This window comes from Equus przewalskii, chromosome 6, assembly GCF_037783145.1.
Source record: "Equus przewalskii isolate Varuska chromosome 6, EquPr2, whole genome shotgun sequence".
Classification (NCBI taxonomy): Eukaryota; Metazoa; Chordata; class Mammalia; order Perissodactyla; family Equidae; genus Equus; species Equus przewalskii.
The window spans coordinates 24,343,292-24,364,276 of NC_091836.1; the positions used below are offsets into that span (position 1 = coordinate 24,343,292).

A 20,985-nucleotide genomic window follows, 5' to 3' on the forward strand; every position below is an offset into this window, starting at 1 on the left:
ATAATAAAGATAGTATTCTACAGATGAAATGATGAATGAATAAACCAATTGAAATAGTACAGTCTAAAAGCAGGCCCCCACACACGTTCAGTCACCTCATTTATGATAAAGGTGACTGCAATGTCGTGGTGGGAAGGATGGCTTTTTTCAATAAGTGGTGTTACGTCAACTGGATATTCTTATTGGAAAAAAAAATTTTTAATCCCTACCTCATACCAAACAGATAAATTGTAGTTCTAAATGAGAAAGGCAAAGTGGTAAAGATTTTAGAAAGAAACACTGGAGGATATCTTCAGGACCCAGGCTGGATAAAGATTTCTTCAACAGGACACGAAAAGCCTAACGATATGGGAAAATTGACTAAACTCTGTTAAAATTAATAATTTCTATTAATCAAAAAACACAACTAAGAAAGCAAAAAGGCAAGCCACAGTGTTGGAGAAGATATTTGCAAAACATATATCTATCAAATAACTCATATCCAGAATATGCAAAGAACCCAACAAATCAATGAGAAAAAGGCAGACAATTCAATAGAAAAATGGGCAAGGCTTGAACTGGCCTTTCTCAAAAGAAGATCTCCAAGTGACCAAAAAACAGATGAAAAGGTACTCAACTCTTTGGAATCAGGGGTATGTAAATTAAAATCACAGTGAAATATCACTGCATTTTCAGCAGAATGGTTAAAATAAAAAAGACAATACAAAGTATAGGTGTGGATGTGGAACAATCAGAACTCTCAAACACTACTGGTAGGAGTGTGAATTGGAACAACCATCTTGGAAAACAGTTTGGCAGTGTCTACTCATGTGGAACATACACATATCTTATAGCTAACAGAAAAACATGTCTATATTTGTCAAAAGACACACACAAGAATGTTCAGAGCAACATTTTAGTAAAAGCTAAATACTGGAAACAACCCAAATATTTATCAACAGTAGAATGGATAAATAGAGCATATGCACACTCTGGGATCCCGTACAGCAATGAGAGAAGGAACTACAACCAATGGAGCAAAATGGGAAGGGGCGGAATGGGGACCTCTGGGTTGGGGGAAGTGAAAACATTCTGTTTCTTGGTCCAATTTCTAGGCACGTGGATGTGTACATTTGGTGAAAATTCATTGAGTTGTACATTTATGTTAAACTGCAATAAAACATCTTCATTTTTTTTTCTCTTAAAGGGAGAAAGGAGAAGAGAAAGGGAAGTAGTGTCTGTTTGTACCTCCTTTGGGCCACCGTCATGCCAGAGTTTACCAGCATCAGCTCGTGTAATCCCAACCATTTTGTGAGGTACGTGCTAGGTCGTCCATTTTACAGATGAGCAAACTGAGACTCATAAAGGGCCATGCCATTAGCAAGTGCTGGAACCAGATTTAACCTGGGATTTGAATCCAGGTTTGTCTTGGTCCAGAGCTCGCCTTTTCTTTTCCACATCATGGTGCTTTCAAAGAGCGAGCACTAGTGTTAGAGTCAGAAAATCTGGTTTTGAGTCCTAGCACTGTCATTCACGTGTTGTATGACCTAGGGTGTGTCACTGATTCTAGCCAGTTTCTGACATTCTCGTCTGTGGTTTGGGGAATTTGGGTGGGGGTGGAGCAGGTGATGCTGGCAGAGGGCTGTGGTAGTGTACACAAAAGCACGTAGCAGAACCCAGCAGATGCACGATATTTCTGCTTCATCTAAATCCTACGAGGCGTTCACGCCTTCCTAGCAGGGGTGTGGAGCTCAAAGCAGAAGTCACTGTGCCCCTCTCCCTGGTGTCACTATTCTAGTAAATTCAGATGAAAGTGAACATCAAGGGCAATTTTGGTGGGAAAAAGGAGCAGTGTTCAGCCTGAGGGTGTGTGTGAAAGTAGCCACAAGGCCTCGCTTGGGTGTTGAGGGTGTTTACGGGCGGGCCAGCCCTATGTAAATGAATTTTAGGTTTGTTGTTTTAACACCAGCTGGCAGAGTTGAGTCCATTTTCTCCCCCTGAGTGGCCTCCTTGATAGGAGAGGGTGGGAATGTGGAGAAGGAAGTTCCAAAACCTGTGAGAATCACTGCCTTACAGCAGATTTCGCAACTTCCTTTCACAACAGAACTGAGTTAATTTTTTTTTTTTTTTTTTTTTAGTCCTCTAAGAATAGGCAGGAAAATGGCTGGAAGGTAAATAGCATCTGTATTTGTTCAACATTTTGTCACCTGTCCCCAAGTTTCCTTAAGTCTGCTGAGGATTTGGGAGCTCCTTGGGGTGGGCGGGGGAGTGGGGACACCAGGTCTGGTGGTGCCCTTCAGGACGGGACGTGCAGATGGGGTTTTATATGAACTTATGGTCATGGTCACGTTCTATATGGGAGGCACATGAGAAAAGAGGCGCCAGTTACTTGCCTTGCCAAGATTAACGTGGAAGAGTTGTCCTTTCATATCTGTGGCTGAATGACCTTCTTTGCCTTTTAAAGGCTTAGAGATCAGTGCTACAGGGTGTGTGTGTGGAGAGGGGCGGAGTGAGAGTCTTAGAAGGAGGGGATGGGGGGCGGTGAGCAGGGTCTGAGCCCCCACCCTACCCCCTGGTCCTCACAGAAGTCTTCATTTCTCTGTTCCTAAATTGCACACATTGATCTGCTGTGTACAAAGTTGCAAAGCAAGTTGGCAGGAGCGCTGGAGTGTATCAGGTCTACTAGGGAATAAATATACTCGGGTTTTTCGTTTAAATGAGTTGAGAGCTGGGGAATGGCTTGACAGCCCTGGCGAGCCCAAGCGTCTGTTTCCCACCAAACAAGTCCCTTTGTAGGTTAGAGCTGTCCATCAACACTGCCCCGTGGGTACCTGCCCCTGGGGACAGATGTCCCCACCCACGCAGTGGCCTGTCACTGCGGAGAAGAGGCGTGGATGGGAGGGAGGCGAGGGTGGCTGGGCTGCTTGGAGGGGAGTCTTTTCAACACTCCTCTGACCTCTCCCCCATTCAAGGTCATGTCCCTCATGCAGGAGCCTTTTGTAAGGGGAAGGCAAGGGGCTGGGTGCCCAGGAAAAGACCCTGGCCCAAAGCTCCGGGCTCTTCACACCCCAGCAAGCTGGGTACAGCCTGTCTGCTCTGCTCCTTTTCTAATATTAATATCTTGATTAATTCCAGACCAATTGTTCTTTTTTCTCTTGTTTCCTAGCCTCTTCCAACCACCGACTCCTCTCTGAGTGACTTTGATTGAAGTTTGAAGTTTTCAGGTTCAGCTGTTTTCTAGTTACTTGTTATTAGAAAATGTAGCAATTTCCCCCCCCAGAAAAGAAGGAGAAGGCCTTTCTCCCTCCCCTCTTTCTCTCCTCCCCTCCCCTCTCCACTTCTCCTCGTGTGTCATAACTTAAAAAAGGCCTGCAAGATATAGTTATTTATTCTTCTCCATCCTTCCCTCAACCAGATTTTGGGCCGAGGCCAAAACTTGGAAGGAAACAAGCAGCCATCCGAATAGCTCCTTCAAAGCTTGAGTGTTTGTTCCTGTGACCGCTGCCCTCTGAATGCTGCCGCACCAGGGGTGGGGCTGGGGCAGGGGGAGATAAGGAGGGCAAGGGGCGCCCTCAGCGCCTGCCACTGCACGGGCCGTCCCTAACCCGGGCCGGCAAGGAGTGGTTATGAAAGACCCTCTTGTGTTGGAAGCAGTCAGTCCAGAGGGAGCCTCCTCAGAAGGTAATTGCCTCCTCCCAGGGTCGGCCTCGCTGAAATTTATAGCTCAGCTCAATAAAGCTATTGTGCTGCTCCTTAGGAAGCCATGGGGGTGGATTAGCGCTTGGGAACCTGGAGCCACAAGTCCAGACAGGGACAGGGGGACCCCTGCTGGGGCAGGCACAGGCAAAGAAGTCTGTATCCCCTCCTCCTCTCACCCTCCAGGCTGTGTCTTTTTTCAGAAGGCGGCCATGGGTACCTGCACACCCTCGGGAGTGCTGAGAGCTTGGTGCTGCATCTCTGTTCCAAATACGATGAGGAGGCCCTGGAAGGGAGTGTGTGCTTGGAGAGGATGGGTGCAAGTTGCTGTTGCCCCCAAAAGAGCAGGAATTCTTTCTCCCAGACCATTAATGGGTCAAGCCAGAGGTTCTTCCCAATCCAGTGCTCCTGGGGCTTTTTTTTTTTTTCTGATTTATTTTATTGCCATTCCGAAAGGGAACACACACATATGCACATAAACACACACACACACACACACACACCAGTAACTCAAAGGCGTAATGAAAAGAAGATTGGTTTCAGAAAGCGGTGAGGTCAGAGCAGGGGCTTGAGCCTAACCTGGAACGTCCCTGCGGCAGGGATGAAAGCCGCGGAGCCCGGAGGGGAGACCACCCAGCTCCCCTGACTGATCCTTGCCTTCAGCCCTCCTCAACCTCACTCCAGTCTTTTGTGGAGAGCAGAGCTGAGAGCAGGAGGCGCTGCCTGGAGCAGGCAACTGACAGGCAGGCCAGGACTGTGCTGGGGGAGGTTGGGAGGAGGCCCAGGACTACTGCAGGCTTGGGTGGGGAGGCAGCGGGGAAGGAGGGCAGGTAGAGACAGGGTCCAGGTGGAGCCCCAGAGGGTAGACTTGAGTTTAGGCGTAGGGTAGGGTGAAGGGCTCAGGCCCAGCTCCAGGTGTCTGCCTGAGGCAAGGCTGCAAGCTCTCTGCTCAGAGTGGTCCCATGGGACGGGGGTGAGGAGAGGCCGCCAGGAGCAGCCCTAGCAGGCCCGAACTGGCAGGAGCTCAGCCCCTCTCGGGCGTGCTTTGCTGTTATCAACAGATATTTGTCCCCTGCCTCAACAAGGCTCAAATTACTCACTCCTGCCTCAAAATGAAAACGGAAAAACTGTAAACAGTCCCACTGATTCATGAGTTCTGCTCAGAGCCGCTGCAGCAGCTGCCCAAGGGGAAGTCATGGGGCAGTCCCAGCTGGGAGTTCAGGCAGAAGTGGCCCGTGCATGTAAATGCTGCGTCCTGTGGCCGATTTTGGTGTTGTAGGGGTATGTTTGTTAAATTCTAGTCAACATCCAAGGGGCCCTGTGTTTACTCCATTAGGAAACAAGATAGAGCTAATCAATGCTAGAAGGACTCTAGGTAACTCCTGAGGGAAGGCAAATATAAACAGCAGCATTCAAATCGATGTAACCCCCCCCAACCCTCCACTGCATTTGGTTAGGGTGGCTGCCAGCAGGCAGGTGCAGGGAGCTGGGGGGGTCAGGGGGAGCCAGGCTCTTCCCTGGAGGGCAGGAGTGGACTGAGGACCTCCTGGAATCCAGGGCCTGGCAAAATTCAGAATCAGGTTCCACATTAGCTGTGGATCTTGGGCAAGTCAGTTGGCCTCCCTGGCCCTCAGTCTCGTCATCACAAGGCCAATCACTAATGTTAAAATGCACTTCACAGGTCATCAAGGGCTTTGTTATCTTACTTGATATTCATCTCCCTTTGAGGTGGGCATCATTTTCATTATTTCCATTTCATAGATAAAGAAAATGCAGGTCAGAGAAATTAAATGACTTCACTAAGGGCACAGGCAGATAGAACAATAAGGTCTTAAATCCAGGTCCTCTGGCCTCAAGTCCTATATGCTTTCCCCTGGGCCGTTCTGTTGCTTCAAGGACCTTACATAGTGTTATCTCATATGATCCATCTAACCCCATAAGGTGTTACTATTGTTACTACCAATTTACCAATTAAGAAGCAAAATCCTGAGGTTCAGAGAAGTAAGAGGCTGGTTCAAGGTCATATAGATTGTCCAAGTCCCAAAGGTCACCACCCCTGCTTGTTCGGATCATCGTGCTTGTCAAGGGAGGGGTTTGGAGTAGCTGATAATTCGATGTCTTTACTATGTAAATCATGCTGTGATGCTTTAATTTTCTTTCTTTTCCGTCTTCACCATCGTAGAGAATTCCTTTCTTCCATACCATCACGGTCACAAATTAGTCCAGGGCCTCTAGATCACAGAGTTGTGGGGAGGGGACACGGAGAGGCTGGGCCTGCAGCCTCACTCTCTCCATCATGTTTCTCTGCTGCCCCACCCCTGGCTCAAGAATATCCTCTTCTGGTCTGGGGGACAGTCACTCAGCAGTCATCATTCCTGCAACTGTTCCTCTGGGTCCATCTGCCGAGATTGTCCGCGGAGCTCACCTACCAGCTCCCTGAAACTCTTATCAGGCAACAGATCCAGGGCTCTGGGAACTTTATTACCTTCCTGAGGCTGGGGTTACACAGCTCACCAGTAGCCAAAGACTACTCCCTAGGGCGAGTTCACCATCGAGTTAAACTCTGTTCGACTTTTATTATTTTCGCTTTTCCTGAGCTTGAGTCCCTTACTTGTGGAGTCCTGGTTAGTTCGACCCAAATCTCAAGGGAGATCCTCCAAGATTTATCTGAGAGACTTCTCTTCTTCCTTTGTAAAGACGGCGGCCAATAGGGACCTCCTTCCCCAACATCATTTCCTAAGGTCCATTTTTCACCCTGCTCAGGGAGACTGGAAGAGTTAGGAGGGCTCTCTGATTATTATTAATAGTGGTTTCTCACTTAGATAGATGGCTTCACGTGTGGTTTACAGACAGCATTCACCTACACTATCTCATCTAATTCTCAAAATGAGTGTAGGATACAAGATTACTGCTATTTCTGTCCTATAAATGAAGAAAGTGGAATTTAGAGAGCCCAGGCGATTTGTCCAAGGTCATGAACTGGGAGGAAGGAGAGCAGTCTTTCCGACTCTTGTCTGGACCTTTTTTCGCTAAAGCAGTGTTGTTCCTCAAGCTGTCCTTTGAAATAGTGTGAGGTGAATCTTGGAATGCAATGTTTCCTGGGACTGGTGGTCCACCTCTGTTTTATAAAAGAACCAGCTGTGGCTTGCAAGGTGACAGGTTTTGGGGGCTCAAGAGGAGGCACTGGTCTCTCTATTCCCAGGAAGTAGGACCATGCTTCTCACACAGTAGGCCCCCATAAATGTTTGATGTATAAATAAACAAATGAATAATTGAATGACTAGATCTCTGCTCTCCCGATTCCTAGTCAAACTTGCCTCCCAGAGCACCAGTCTCATTCCTGCACTTTCATTGATTTGAAAATCTAAAGATCAGTTTTCAGACCTTAAAAAAAAAATACCAATGGGTTTTTTGCTGAGTGGAAACATGAGAAGCAATTTGGGAGGTGGGGAGAAGAAACAGATTTTCTAGGTGGAGAAATTGAGGCAGTTGAAGGACACTCAGTGCAAGGAACTGTCCTTGATGGCTTCCCCGACTCCCTGGTCTCTGGGGAGGGGCAGGGGAGAGCCAATGCCCTCCTTTCTGCGGGGCCTGGCGGGTACTAGGCTTTGGCATTCAGCCAGAGCCCGTGCTTCAGAAGAGAGGAGGACCTCTAAGCAGGAAATGTGGCTGCCTCGTTCAAAACCTCTTCTGAATTTCATTTGTGACAAACCACTCTTCATAAACCCCGGAACTGCCCATCATCACCGGGGTGAGGGAAGCAATGCTGCTGAGAGGGAAAACAATTAGAAATACAATTAGTGTTATAAAGCCTGGTCATAAATATTTGAGTTCTCTCTCCGGAGAGGAGGGACAAGATGACAGCTCACAATTCCTTGTATTGACAAAAGAGGAAACAGTCCATGAAACTGGTCATTTGCCTGGGTGTTTTTATCTATCAGATCCAAGAGTGGGAACAAGGCAAGCATGAATGATTGGATTAGCTGCCCAGCCTTTCTGTGCTTTTGCAGCATCAGCAATCTGCAAAGACTGCAACCCTCAGACGGACGTGGGCATGCACACGCAGACACGCACACAAGCCAGTGTGAGTGGACACACTCCCATGCAGCTAGGCAGAGATGACCACAGGCTCAGCTATTCTCATTTGGACAACAGAGAAGGATGAACTTCTCCACCCAGGCCAGATGTAGAAAAACAGGAATATCATTTCTTCAGAGTTCTTCCTCCTCATGCTTGGAGGTAGAATGACAGAACCAAGACATATAACATCCCATCTCTCTCAAGGGCCCAAACCCCTTGTGATGCCCTTTGAGTTGGTATCGTTTGAGCCTTGGCCTTTCCTTCCAAGCGTCCATTTGGCTGTTCCTTGGGTGGTCTTGGCTTCACAACCGGCTCAATGAGGCAAGGCCTGTTCATTTGGCAGCCCCAACCCCTCCAGTGCCTAGCTTCTCTGTTCCCACTCTCTGGAACTCCAGGGCACCTCCATGCCCCTGGTGGGGCTGGTGGGGGGTAAGCTGGGCAGAGGTTGAGCACAGAAACTGCAAGTGCCCTGTGCTGTTTGGGATGAAGGCCCCCCTCTGCAGGCATATACAACCACCTGGCACCTATGCCCACGAGAAGGAAGCAGAACTCCCTTTGCTGGGGGCACTGTGCCAGCATGGCAGATGGGCATGTGTGTCAGCTGCCAAGGGATCTCAGATAGGATCCAAATAGGTCTGCATTTTTGGGAGGGCAGGACATTCTCTCCTTTGCTTCCCTTCTTAAATGCAGGACCAGCTGATGAAACCATCCATCTATGTATTGCCTTGGTTCCTGTGTGGGTGTAATTCTCCTTACCCCCATTATTGGCCTCTCGGGTAATGGAGAGGATGAAAAGATGGATGAGGCACGCAGCATTCATATATACCTACATATGATCTGAGGATATGCACCTCTGTACTGAGAAGCATGAGATCCCCAAATCTGCTTGCTGGGGCTTTTCTTCGGCTTTCCCAACAAATGATTACACAGTGTCAGCTTGATTACCTGAAAGTGGTGGGAAGCCCACTGCCTCATGGGCAGCTCCTCCTTTGCTGGCTAATAGCAGTTGTTGGACAGTTTTATTCCATAATACAAAATCTGCATCCAGATTCATTCTAGCTCTGCCCTGGAGCAACTGAAAACAAATCTGCCTTCTCTTCCTATATGACAGCTCTTCAAATATTTTAAACCAATGCTCACATCCCTGCAGAGTCTTTGCTTCTCTAGGCTAAATATTTCCCATCCCTTCAATTCCCTACAGTCATGCCTTGAGTGACATAGGACCCAGGTTGCTTGTTAGGATTGTGTAGTGGATTGTTAAAAAAATAGGTCCTGAATTCAGACATACCTGAGTTTGAGTCACCCCCACTCAGTGGGGTGGACTGAATGGAGACCCAGTGTTCCCAGTCTTGGCTGCCATCTATTGCAATTCAATTACTTACACGTGTGGATTAAATAGCATTTACTGAACTGTAACTATGTGATAAGGGATATAGCCTTATTAAAAGTAGGTATTATTATTTGTATTTTAGGAATGAAAAAACTGGTACATAGAGGTGACCTAGCTTCCATTGGGTCATACAGCTAGTCTATGACAAAGCAGGTTATGAACCTATTATGGCTTTTGGTTCCAAGTCCAGTATGCTTCTATGATTGGAGTGTGTTCGAAATACACATGATGTGCACGTGTAAGAATAGACTTCCTGGTGGAAGGCTATGCAACAACTATCAACGTGTGGACCCCTGGTATGGGGGTGGGGGTGGGGGTGGGGGCAGGAGTGACGGAAGGGCAGTTTCACTCTTTACTCTCTGTGCTCTTTTATTGTTTGAATATTCCTAAGAATACAATATATTCAAGTAATTCTCATGTCTTTAAAACACAAGTAAGATGCTTATGATTTAGACTGTACCTTCAAGTTGGTTGAATTCTAATGGTTGAGCCAAAATACACTCAAGAATAAAGAAAAGTCCTAAATATGAGAGACAGCATGGCCTGGTGGCTGCGAGCATGGACTCTGGAGCTCTGGAGCCCAGACTCCAATCACAGCTCTACCCCTCACCACCTCTGTGGTGCTAATCGGTCTCTTTATTCCTCCGTCTCCTCATCTGTAAAATGGGGATAATAATTCTTTGTACATATCTAAAGGGTTATGTTTGTCAAGAACAAAGAGCTCCTTCAATTTCTTTCTTTTTTTTGTTGTTGAGGAAGATTAGCCTTGAGCTAACTACTGCCAGTCCTCCTGTGTTTTCGCTGAGGAAGCCTGGCCCTGAGCTAACATCCATGCCCATCTTCCTCTATGGAAGATGTGGGATGCCTGCCACAGCATTGCATCACAAGCGATGCCATGTCTGAACCCGGGATCCCAACTGGCGAATCCCGGGCCGCTGAAGCAGAACGTGTGCACTTAACCACTGCGCCAACGGGCTGCCCCTTCAATTTTTTTTTTGATTGAGGTATAATTTACATACAATGTAATTAATGCTTTGTAGTATACTGTTTTCTGAGTTTTGACAAATGCATGAAGTCCTGTAACCACTACACAATAAACGTCTAGAACAATTCCATCAATCCCCCCCCCCAAAAAAAAATTCGCTTGTGTCCCTTTTTATTCAACCACAGCCCCTGGCAACCACTGATCTGTTTTTCGTCCCTATAGATTGCTTTCCCAGACTGTCTTATAATATTATATATTATGTAGCCTTTTGAATCTGGCTTCTTCACTTAGCATAAGAAATTTGAGAGTCTTCCACGTTGTTGTGTATGTCATTAGTTCATTCTTTTTTATTGCTGATTGCGAGCCCATTGTATACAAATGGCAGTTTGTACATCCACTCACTAGATGAAGGACATTGGGGTTGTTTCTAGTTTTTGGTGAGTATGAATAAAGTTTCTATAAAGATTCACATACAGGTTTTCTGTGCACATAAGTTCATTTCCCGTGGTAAATACTTCGACGGGAATTGCTAGGTCTTATGACAAGTATATATTTAACTTTGTAAGAAATGGCCAAACTGTTTTGCAAAATGGCTGTATTGTTTCACATTCACCCACCATGATAGAGAGTTCCACTTGTCCCATATCTTTCCCATCGTTTGGTATTGTCAGTTATTTGTTTATTTTTAACGATAGCCATTCTATTAGGTATTCAGTGATGTAGTTTGGAATCACCATTGTAGTTTTAATTTGTATTTCTCCAATGACTAAAAATATTGAGCATCTTTTCATGTGGTTGTTTGCCATCTGTGTATCTTTTTTGGTGAAATGTCTGTTGCTCATTTTTTTAAAAAAATGGGTGGTTTGTTTTCTTATGTTGAGTTTTGAAAGTTCTTTTTGTATTCTAGATGCAGGTCTTTTGTCAGATACGTGTTTTGGAAATATTTTCTCCTGGTCTGTGACTTGTCTTTTAAGTCTTTCAAGAGTATCTGTTGAAGAGAAGTTTTTAGTGTTGATAAAATTCAATTTGTCAATTTTTTCTTTTACGGGTCACGGTTTTGGTGTTAGCTAAAGTCACAAAAGTTTTCGTTTATATTCCTTCTAAAGATCTGGTAGCTTTAGCTTTTACATTTAGGTCTGTGCTCCTTCCTGGGTTACATTTTGTATATGGTGTAAGGTAAGGTCAAGTCTTCTGATGGGATGGCTGCTGTTGGACTTCTTGGATCCTCCATCTTCCCATCAACCAGGTTGTTAGTATTTTTTATTTTTTTATTTTTATTTTATTTTTATTTTTTTTTAGGTTGTTAGTATTTTTTAAAGACCTTTCACATAATGCTTGTGTTCATATTGACATCCCTGCTTAAGCAGGCTGGTGCCTTCTGCCCTGGGCATTTCTTAGACTCAGGCGGGATGGGGCCACAATCTTTCCAAGCTCCTCAGTAGCTATTTCCCACTCACAGCACCAAGCATGCTCAGGGCTGGAAGTTTCTTAGGTCACAGGCTGCCTGGGGGTTGGGATGTGTTCAGTGAAAGATGTGCTGGGTTTAGCCTTGTCATATAAACTCATAGATTGTAGCCTTGACAGTTGGCTGGTCATGGTGTGTACTGGCCTGGGGCAGGACAACTCAGCTCTCCTTGGGCCCTGGGCCCTTGGTTATGACCATCTGAGAGAGCTGCTGATCAACGTTGAGTTTCTGAGAGGTGGACCAGTAGGGCAGGGGAGTTGAATATATTTCAGGTCTCTGAGAAAATGTGTGCCAATGGGAGCAAACACAAGAGTCTGTTAGAAGTAGCCAGTTTTCCTTGTTCCCTTTTCTGACTGTAAAGACAGACAGCAGTCCTTAAGCACCTGAGAAATGCCTGTGGTGCCACTATTCTCTCCCTCTGTCCATCCATCTCACCAGGTTGCTCCTTTTCCTTCCTGTGTCCCAATTCTAGAGCAGGGGAACGGGGAGCGGGGAGATGAAGAAGGAGTGGTTCAGACTGGTGTGCAATGCAAAGCTCCAAGGCTTTGAAGTGTGAGCTCAGCAAGGGCTCCAGGTGTTCATGTTTTACCCAAGGCACCAAAATAAGATTTAGATGCCTAAGCTTGGGCCAGAAGAAAATAGAATCATTGGAGTTCTCAGCCCTGAAAAGATTCCTGGAAAATTACTTGGTCCCCATTCTCCAGCCTCTGATCATGATCTCGTATAAGTTGTCCCAGATAGAAGAGCATGAAGGAGATGGTGCAGTCTCCCTTGGTTGTTATTTCAAGAGTTAACCTAGATTTAGGCTTTTTGGTATTGGTTTTGGTATTTAGGCATACGGTGCCTATGAAGAGAGAGTTAGCTGGTAGGCAGAGGCAGGCTGTGGGATCAGACCAGAGACAGGGTGGAGATGGGGGTGGGATGAATGATAGGAAATCCAAGCGCCCATGCCTTTCCCACCCTGGTGATTCCAAGCCATGAAGGTCCCCACTTTGGAACAGAGAGCTCAGGAGTTCTGCTGTGTTTCCTTGGCCAAGTTACTGCATTCCTCTGGGCTGCTGCTTCTTATTTGTAAAAGAGGGGAAGTGACAACCATTGCCACCATCACCACAACTAAGTTTCGTGAGTGCTTATGATTTGTCAGTTTCTTCACATGCATTTTCTGATTCAATCCTCACAAAAACCTGGGGGAAATACTCTTTCTATCTTCATTTTACAGACGAGGAAGTGAAGGTGCTGTGAGGTTTAGGAACGTGCCCACAGTCATATATCCACTAACGTCCCCCGAAAGCATTAAATTGTGTAAGTGGAAGAGCCATCCACTGCTTCTCCATTTTATAGATGATCAATAGATGCTAATGTAAGGATGAAGCTCAGTCTTCCTAACGGGAACTGCAATTATTTAGCTTCATGGGATACGACACAGCGTACAGACTGGCAGGAGTTCCTGCACTGGGTTCTCGATCTGGAACTTGCTGTAAGTGGCCAACTGATCCAGGAACCAAACTCATCCTCTCTAAGCCTTCATTTCTTCCAGGGTGAAATAAAGGGTCAGATGAGATGACTTCTCAGATACCTTCAGGTGCTCACTCTCTATGATTCTTATTTTTTTTGTTCTGTGCCTTCAGATTCATGAAGAGATATTAGGTTGGGTAAGTTACTGGAGAATGGCTCCGCTGGTGCTGAGAGAAGAACGAGAAGATTAACAAGAAGAATGGGAGGAATGAGAAGTCTTAGATAACAGAGAAAAGGACAGAGTTTAGACTAGGACCACTTCTCCACTTCTTTCTGCTTCCCTGTGTCTTATACGTCTTTCAAGACTCTTAGCTCAAGGCCCATATGGTCTGGGAGGCCTTCCAGCACCAGCTTGGTAAATGCACTCCTTTGTAAATATAATCTGTGTGTGCAGCACAGTTTGAGCTGTATTAATTAATTCATTAATGTACTAACTTGTACCCACCTTGTGCCAAAGTGGGGTTATGGTGGCTTATACAGACGTGTAAAATAGGGTCAGCTAAGATATTAGAAGCAAATGGAAAAGGAACGTAGAAAAACAAAGGGAGGAATGTCATTGGGTATCAGGAATGAGGCTAATGTAGGCATGCAGAGCTTGAAGCCCTGAACACCTACTACTGGTAGCCCCTCGTTTAGAATCTAGGGTTCCTGGTAGCTAAACTGGGCAAGGTAACCTGATTGGTCTCACAATTGACAGTGTCTGTAGGGTGGAAGAAAAAAAAAAGAAAAAAGAAAGAAAGAAGGGAACCGTGGAAGAAGGAAGAAAGAAAGGGAGGGAGGGAAGATGGAAAGGAGGATGGGAGGTAAAAAGGAAAGAAGATTGTTTAGGAGAAACCCAACTTTCCTGGCTGTCCCGGGCACCTTCCTGAAGACAGCTCTGTGTAACCTGATGAACTATGTCCTCAACAACCCTCTTACAGGAGACGCAGCTCCTCACTTTTTTAGGCTGCTGCCTATAACATCTTCCTTCATCACAGACCAGACTCCAAGTCAGAGAAACAGGGGACCAGAAGAACATGGTCCAGTGGACAGCTCTCTGCTGACCTGGCTTAATCCTGGGGCAGTTAACATTTCTAGAGGGATGGATGGACTGCATACCCTTCAGGCAGTCTTTCATACATTTTCTTTCTCTCAGCTGGGTTTTTGATGGACACTGTGTGGCAATGAGTTTGAGACTCTATTCCCTGCCAAATACCTAAAGTGCAGCTATTGGGCTGCCAATTAAATATGGACCCATATACCTCACACACACACAAACAGTTGGACTCTGTCAACCTTAGGGTAGGGTTGTCATTCTCTTATGAAAATTGATGCACCTACCCAGGACCTGGGCTTGATCAGAGGGCCACCCCCTTGGCTCTGAGCTGAGCTGAAGGAATTTGTAGGGTATTCGATCCCCTCCTAGGCCATGAGTGTCTCTACTATAGGGTAGAGTGATTTCTCTGAGAATGGAGACCCTTGGATTCTGCCATTCCTAAAATGAAAGGGTCTGTCTATATGATTTCCAATTTCCCTTCTGGCACTAGCCCTGCGAATTCCAGAAGGAAAATGCTCTATGGGAGGAGGGCTGTTAAAACCCTAGAAAAGTCTACCCCTGGAATGGTGAAATTGCCTGCCTCAGAGACGCAGAAACCCATGCTGTCTGGGCTAAATTGGAACAGATCTGCCTGGAGGCAGGGGGCTGGACAGGATGGCCTCTGGGATACTTATCAAGATGTCTTAGGCGGTGAGGATTCAGCTGGCTTCTCTGTCTGCCTTGTAAGTGTGCATGACCTGGCTTCAGCTATTCGTGCTCACTGGCACCCGCCTCCCTCCTCATGTGGAGATACGCGTGTGTCCTCGGGTCGACGTTTATTTCCCTCCCCCTCCGTTTGCAGCTGTGGCCCTGGGAGCCCCCTCTACAGAGTTTTTCCTGGGAAATGCATTAGGCAGCACAGCATCCCCCTCATAAAACTACAATAAACGGCCCTGCAAGCGGTCGGCAGAGTAATGACTCTAACCCAGTGGCGTTCTTGGAAGGGCCCCTTCAGAAGCAAAGCCGAGAAGACTTAACGGAAATCTTTGGGGTAATTAGGTTACTGGAGTGCAGAAACCTCTTAAATCATTGAGCGTCAGAGCGGACCCGGTCTCTAAATCATACATCAGCCCGGGCTAGCCCTGAGGGCTCGCTCTACTGCCCACTTCCTCCCCCGCAGTAAGCGGTCTGTTAGCCACGTGGCAGCCTCTCTTTTAAGGTTGGTGCATTACATCCAACCCTCTGTGGAGACCCGCGCTGACCCACATAAAGAAACATTTGCTACTAAGAGACGCAGGGAGGCTGAGATGGGACGCCAGTCTTCACACCTGGGGTGGGGCATGACAAGCCGGAGAGATGGTTTTTCGTCTGGCTGGAGCGTGGGTGAGCAGTTCATGGCAGTAGAATAGTGGCTGAAATGACGGAGCCAAAATTCCTTTCAGCTTCGGGATTCCCTGTCAAGGACTGAAAGGAAGACTTCTAACCTACTTCCTTCTGATTCCCAGACGTCCCTTCCCCCACCCTTGCCAGTCTTTGGGCCCCAAGAATGGTTGAAAGCCTGGCAGGACACGGAGGGCTGCAGAGTGTAGACAAGGGAGAGACCAGGCCAGGCTGGCTCGCCTTCTTTTTCTAGTGCTGTCCTCCCGCGCTGCCCTCCAACCCTTCCCCACTTCCTCGTAGGTGGAGAGGGAAGCGGGACTCCCCTCCGTTCTTCTGGGTTCCTTACAGGTCCAGCTCCCACCCCCACCTCCTTCCCTAGGGGGCTCTGGGGGTGGGGGCGGGGGCCATGAGCTGACAGGCCGATTCCTACCAGCGCTGCCTGTGAGCTGGGTCAGGTAGCAGTTGAGGAGAAAAAAAGCAATCAGGGAATTCTGGGGCCTCTGTGGCACGCAGTTCGGGGCATTTAGGGAAAGTAGATTAAGAAATCTTTTTCCAGATAAGAGAGGCCTGTAAAGAGGCCAAAGAAAGGGAAAAACACCCCCCCCCCCCCACTTTGATCACAGGGGATTGTAATTACTCAGATGTTGATTGGGATAATAAGTTTGCCAAAACTCCAGAGGAGGAGAGAGATTCCTCCAGGTATTTTGCTTCTGCAGGATTTGCTGAGCTCTCCTGTGAAGTCAAAGTCAATTTGGAGGTCTGGGCCTGGCCCAAAGCCTGAAAAATGGGAGTAGGAGGCCTTTTCATCCTGTGGAGAGTGCGGGGTAGGCCCTGGTGTGCCACCCTCCCTCCCAGGGCTGTTCCCACTATCATTATTAGCATGCTCATTACTATTATTAATAAACCTTGGGGTCTTTTGGGGTTGAATATACAGCAAGAACTGAAGTGGGCCTCAAAAAGAGCTTAAGCCCCTCAGCCTGGGGGCCGGCCTGGTGGCGCAGTGGTTAAGTTTGCACGTTCCACTTTGGCGGCCCGGGGTTTGCCGGTTCAGATCCCGGGTGCAGACATGGCACCGCTGGGCAAGCCATGCTGTGGTAGGCATCCCACATATAAAGTAGAGGAAGATGGGCATGGATGTTAGCTCAGGGCCAGTCTTCCTCAGTGAAAAGAGGGGGATTGGCGACAGATGTTAGCTCAGAGCTAATCTTCCTCAAAAAAAAGAAAAAAGAGCTTAAGCCCCTCAGCCTGGACTCTAGAATCTTCTTTGGTTGTGTTCCTACCTCTCTTCGACAGTCCTTCTCTCTCAGATTTTCCCTATATATATATATACTCCCGTCACGTGCATGCGTGTGTCTGCACACACACCTGTACATACCTGCCATACCTACATTTCAGCCACACTGGTCTTCCCCACCAATCCCACACGTGCCCACTCGGCACACACAGAATGGGGTTAGAGCTCTGGCTTTGGGGTCAAACAGACCTGAATTCAAGTCCTGCTCTGCCACTTACCAGCCCTGCAATCCTGAGCAAGCCACTTTATCTTTTGGAGCCTCAGCATTGTTTGTAGGATGGGAATAATGGTAGCACCTACCTCACCTCGCATGGTTGTGGAGAGGATTAAATGAGATGACGTAAAACATTTGGCACAGCGCCTGCCTTGTAGGAAGCAATCCGTTACGATATTAGTTATTGGTATTGATATTCTCCAGCCTCTTTCTGAGATTTTGTCTAAATAACTGCTTCTGCAAAATTTCCTCTCATCATAGCTGCAAACCAAGGCTTGTCTCGATCTTCCAGGCCCAGGCCTCAACTGTCCTCCATCCGGTGCTGCCTTCTCCTCTTTGCTCCCATTGCCATTGTCTGTACGTCTGAGCGCTGTTATCATGGCTTACTTTGAGTTCTGATTCTGAACTCGAGGAGGGTAGTGATTACGTCTTCTTCATCTTTTTATCTCCCTTGCTCCAATCCCAGAGCTTAGCACTATACACACCTCACATATAGGAGGTATGTGATACATTTTTCTTGATTTTTTAATACTAACAGATACCATTTACTGAGCAATTACTATATGCCTGCCTCTTTTCATCGTCACATTTAATCCTCATACCAACCCAGTGAAATATTATGACTTCCCTTTTATAGGCTCTGGAGGGGTTAAATCATTGGCTGGTCACATAGCTGATGAGTGGCTGAGCATTGCTCGAGGCCCACGACTGTCTGTTTCCAAAGCCCATAGTTATATACGAAAGGCTAGATCCAGCACATCTTTCACTGGACATATCCCAACCCCCAGGCAGCCTGCACACTAAGCAACTTCCAGCCCTGAGCATGCTTGGTGCTACGAGTGGGAAATAGCTACTGAGGAGCTTGAAAAGATTGCAGCTCCGTCCTGCTTGAGTCTAAGAAATGCCCAGGGCAGCAGAGGCCAGCCTCGTTAAGCAGGGATGTAAATATTAGCGCGGGCGTTACGTGAAAGGTCTTTAAAGAATACAAACAGCCTGGCTGAGGGGAAGATGGAGGATCTAAGAAGTCCAACAGCAGCCAAACCATCAGAGGCGCTTTGAGGAATGTAGCGTGATGAAGTGCCAGGAAGTCTTGCCTGTCAAGGAAGGACGCCTCAGATAGATCCAGGCTGACAGAAGGCTGGGGGGACGGTTGGTTCCAATAGAAAAAAATGCTGGTGGGGAACTGAGACCGAGGAAACGGTAGAGACTTGGCGTTAGAGCTATAGGAGACAAGAAGGACAAGGAGGAAGGGACACATCGACACAAATGATTGACAGTGCTAATGCTCATGATCATAATGCTATTGACTGATGATGTTCTTGCTGTGTGCCCAGCACCGTGTGATGTACAAGGTGAGCAGCTGTCTCGTCTCAGCACCATAAACAGGATTATTTTAGAACGCAAGGTCACTCCTTTTTAATCTTTCTTGACGGCTGACACCCAAGAGGACTTCAGCCTTTTCTAATTCTTTCAACAAGCATTTATTCTGTGGCTTTTCTGTGTTTGCCACCCGGATCGGCCATGGGGAGATGAAGGAAACCCGTGCTCCAACCTGGAGGAACTCGGAGTCTAGTGAGGAACAGGACACAGAAATAACTATGCCGCAGTGGGATGTCTAGCATGAGAGAAGGATATTCCAGTTCTGCGAAATGGGAGGAAGACTTCAGAGAAGAGGTGATATTTGAGCTGAGAAGACTTTGAAGGATGGGAGGATTCGGATAAGGGAGGCATTGTGAGTAGAGGTGGCAGTTTTATGAAAGTTTGGAGGCGTGAGAGTATATGGTGTGTTCAAGATGGACTAAACGGAGCCTCCTGTGTGTCTAGGATTGGGGTATGTGGGAATTGCAATAGGTAAAGTCTGAAAGATATGATGGGACAAAAGTGTGAGAAATCTTTGGAAGACATCTTATTTAAATCAATCAACACATTTATTATTGAGCATCCGCTACGTGCCAAGTATGGAATCTGGCCCTGGGACGATACAGCAAGCAAACCAGTCTGTTTCCTACATAGGACGGCTACACGTCCCAGTCTCCTTCTGGTCCTGGAATAATTATTACCAGTGCTTTCTGTTACTTTCAAGAGTGTTCCCGTTTACACTCTAAATTATGTGGTCATGTCCCCCGTGGAGCTTCGGTCTAGTGGGAGAGACTGACATTAATCAAACAATCGCCCAAATATATAACTTTGAGATGTGCTGGGTGCTAGGACAGACAGGCGCAGAGTGCCATCACACCGCGTGATGGGAGCGGCTCTAGTCTCCAAAGCAATGTAGACATCTCTTCAGGCAAAACGAAGACCTAGAAGGTTTGTAAGTTGGAGATCAGATCTCGGTTTCAGAAGTCATGGGATTTCTATGCTTGTTGAATATTTCTCTCTCCCTTTTTTTTTTTTTTTTTAGTGTCTCCCAGTTATTAACAATAAGGATGGGAAAAACTAACACTTTTCATGGTATCGTATTTCACATTGTAAGTGAGCTTTCACAGGTATGTTTTCTCATTGGAGTGGCCGAGTGGAAAGTGCAAGGTGAGCGAGTCAGACGAAGCCAGCTTCCTGGCCTGGCTCTGCCTCAAGCCAGCGGCCCACCTGTGGGCAGTTCCACTGCCTGTCTGTGCCTCAGTGTCTCATCTTTCAGAAGGGAGTGGTCTTTCCCACCTACGAGGGTGGGTGTGAGGATTAGAAGTCATGTGAGTAAAATGGCCAGCATGGTGCTTGGCACATAGTCGGCCTTCTATAAATGGTTCTATTACTAGGTTTTCTGAGCTTATGATTGTTTTAGAAAAGGTGCTGTGACTGCTGGAGAAATGTATTTGACTGAAAACACAGTAAACTGGGGACAGAGTGGAGGTCAGTGGACAAGCAAAGGGAGGGAGAAGGCTGCTGGTGTTTCAGCCACCAGAAGGAAATTGGGTTGAGAACCAGAGGCGTCAGTTGTAACAAATGTCCCATCCCGGAGGGGGTGTTGGTAATGGGGGAGGCCATGCATGTGTGGGGTGAGGACAGATATGGGAAATTTCTGTATCTTCCCCTCAATTTTGCTGTGAACCTAAAACTGCTCTAAAAACATAAAGTCTTAATAAGTCAAATAAGCAAAGAAAGGAACAAACACATTTCTGCATTTTTCAGTGGGACTCTCCATGGCCCTTAAGGACCAGAACCTGCTTGCCTGGCAGGCTAAGGGTGGAGTGAGGCATCTTATGGAATAAATTCCAAAACCCAAGCTATCCTACAGAGCCTGGACACGACAGTGAATGTCTGGGAAATCAGACAGTGAGGCCTTGACAAGAGTTTGCTTGGCTCCATCTTTATTATAATCTTCTCTTCCTTGTTCCTCTGGCTTGCAAAGAACTCCCTCTGTGGGGAGAGGATGGCTCTGAGAGCAGAGATGCAGGCAGGTGCTGCACTGAGTGAGCTCAGCGAGACAGGGGACAGGGCAGGCCAGTGGGGTTTGACGGAAAAAGGAGGCAGGGGCCCCGGGCCTGGGCGTGGGGGTGAGGTAGAGACAAACTCTGCAGCCCAGTGGATATTTCAGAGCTAGAAGTGTTGGAACCACCTCCACCCAAGTCTGGCTGGTATCTTGACTGGGAGGCCAGACTCCTGGAGTCTGCCTCTCCTTTTCTTTCTGATTTGCCTCTGGGGTTGTTCTGCAGTGTATTCGCTGGAGCTGCCATAAGAAGCACCACAGACGGGGTGGCTTGTTAAACAATAGAAATTTATTTTCACACAGTTCTAAAGGCTAGATGTCAAAGATGAAGGTGTCGGCAGGATTGTTTCTTCTGAGGCCCCACTCCTTTGCTTGTAGGTGGCTGTCTTCTTCCTGCGTCTTCACATGCTCTTCCCTCTGTGCGTGTTTGTGCCCTCAGCTCCTCTTCTTATAAGGACATCAGTCACATTGGATTAGCACCCACCCATAGGACCTCATCTTACCTTAATTACCTATTTAAAGACCCAAATCTCCAAATATAGTCACAT

General features: G+C 47.1%; 1 long non-coding RNA gene across 1 annotated transcript in view; it reads left to right on the forward strand.

The window, feature by feature from the left end:
* LOC139084079 (uncharacterized) overlaps positions 1-20,985 on the forward strand; it is a 119,650-nt gene that overhangs the window by 47,930 nt on the left and 50,735 nt on the right. The window contains exon 3 of the long non-coding RNA XR_011541346.1: positions 1,187-1,295. This is a non-coding gene — a long non-coding RNA (uncharacterized lncRNA). The remainder of the gene's footprint in view (positions 1-1,186; positions 1,296-20,985) is intronic.